This window comes from Etheostoma spectabile, chromosome 14 (assembly GCF_008692095.1).
Source record: "Etheostoma spectabile isolate EspeVRDwgs_2016 chromosome 14, UIUC_Espe_1.0, whole genome shotgun sequence".
Lineage (NCBI taxonomy): Eukaryota > Metazoa > Chordata > Actinopteri > Perciformes > Percidae > Etheostoma > Etheostoma spectabile.
Window position 1 is genome coordinate 5,251,682 of NC_045746.1, and position 2,234 is coordinate 5,253,915.

The window sequence follows — 2,234 nt, forward strand, 5'->3', positions numbered from 1 at the left end:
GAGCGGTAGATTGGCTTTGCAAAAAAAAAAAACGGAGCGTTCTATGACTGGTATGACGCATTTGAAATAGCGCTCCATCAGGGAAGCCAACATCATGATTGTGATTAAAATTTGATTAATCGTTCAGCCCTAGTATCTGCAATTAATAGGAAAGTAGTGTTATATATAGTATATAGTATAGTCATTATACTTGGAAGTCCAAAGATTTTTGTTCTTGACTCCAGAAGTTCAGAGCAGGTCATCTGTATTTAAAAGCAAGGGAAAGTAAAGTCTCCAACCTTGTTTTATGGCTGATTTATGCAATTTGTTGTCAACTACTGTACCTCTGAGACAGAAACGGATACAGGTGGAGGGTATTACCTCATGCAATCATAACCGTTTCAATATCTCTCAACAACGTCACTTTTGTGTTTCACACACATTCTCCACATGCCTCTCAGTCTCAACGGGCAAATGCTCAGATTTCACCCTGAGGAAATCCTTCAGTCAAATCTGGAACATTTTCAATGTGAGATGTCATCTCGGGGTGGAGATGTTAATAATGCAGCTCTGTCTGAAACATATCTGCATGGGTTGTTTTGCTTATCTGGTCTAGTCGAAGTTAATGATCAACTTTCAGTGAGACTAACTGTGGTGTGTGGAGGAAAAGCAGATTGAGAGATATGGGACAGAGAGTTGGAGAGGCAAAGCAAAACTGAAAGGTGATATAATCAGATCCTGTGATTAGGATGCTGGGTTCACCCAGAAGAAGCTGTATCCATGTGGGTTGTGGATAAGTAGGAAAGCAGAGAGTATGGTGTTATTTTGACTATTATTTTGTAATTTAGCAATCAAGTCAAGTTTATTTCATCCATAAAAATGGAAATTAAAGTGTTCATACCCACCTTACTGCTCATAAAAATAGAGCATAAATACAATACAATAAATACAATACAATGCAATGTCTGATAGTCTGAGGTATGAAAGAGAGAGTAGTAAGTGAAAAATGTTTAAAGATTAGTGAGATAAACTGATTCCAGCTTCCTAAATGTAAGGATCTGCTTTTAAATGGAACATCTTTGGGGTTTATACTCTTGGCTGGACAAAACTAGACATCATCCATGGGCTCTGAGAAATGCTGATGTACAATTTTCCCCCTTTTCAGATGTTTCACAGAGCAAACAATGAATCTATAGTCAGAAATACAACAGACTATTTATAATAATAATTATAATATAATAACTATATAATGTTAATCCAGTGGGTCATCTGCATGTGTTTGTATGTGTACAACTGTGCATGCAAAGGAGCATCCATTGCATTTATGCTTACCTGTCTGTGTGCGCAGCTGGAATGAATTACAATGGAGGATAGCATTCTGTACGTGGTGGGGTGAGGAAATGCCCCCATAGAGTTTCGACTGCGATGGGAGGTGGGAGGAGAGGGAGTCCCAGAGGTATGCAGGCGACCAAACCCACACACCTGTTGCCACAGCAACTTTCAATCAAAATTTTTGGAGGAGAGAAACAAAAGGCATTCCTTGATTCCTCGCTCCTCTCTCTGTTGTCTTTGTGTTTTGACGCTCAGACCGGGTCTTCCCTGTTGGCACCGACCCACACAGAAACCATTTGGGATTCCAAAGGCACACCAAGAACAACATCTTCTAGTATAACGTCACACCTCCGAGACGTAATTTCCTAAACTGACACTTTGAAACTTGGCATATACACAATAGATATGCCAAGCTTGTGATGCAATATGTCCCAAGCTCTACATGAAGTTCTGCTTTTTAAATCAATGGATATAAAGTGGACGTTGGTAAAACCTTTTTTTTTAGCTCTCCAGCTATTTTTTTTAAACACATGTAATCTATATTGTAGTGTGTATTGTAAACATGTCAATATGTTTTCAGGATGTTCTGCCTGAGAAAGAGGTTTGTATTATTGAGATTTAGCAGTTTGTCATTTTGTATGTGTTGTGTTTTATGTCATGTTTAAATAATAAGGCTGTAGACAAATTTTATTGTAGACAATAAATCTATCGATCAAGCCAGATGAAACTAATCGATTAGCTAAATTTCAAATGTGCCTTCAGGATGTTAAAACCTGGATGACCTGTAGTTTTCTAATGTTAAACTCATGTAAAAGTGAACTTATTCCGTGACGCATTATCCAAAGAGACAGTTACTCTGGATGGCATCAACCTGGCATCCAGCACCACTGTGAGGGATCTTGGAGTTATCTTTGATCAGGACA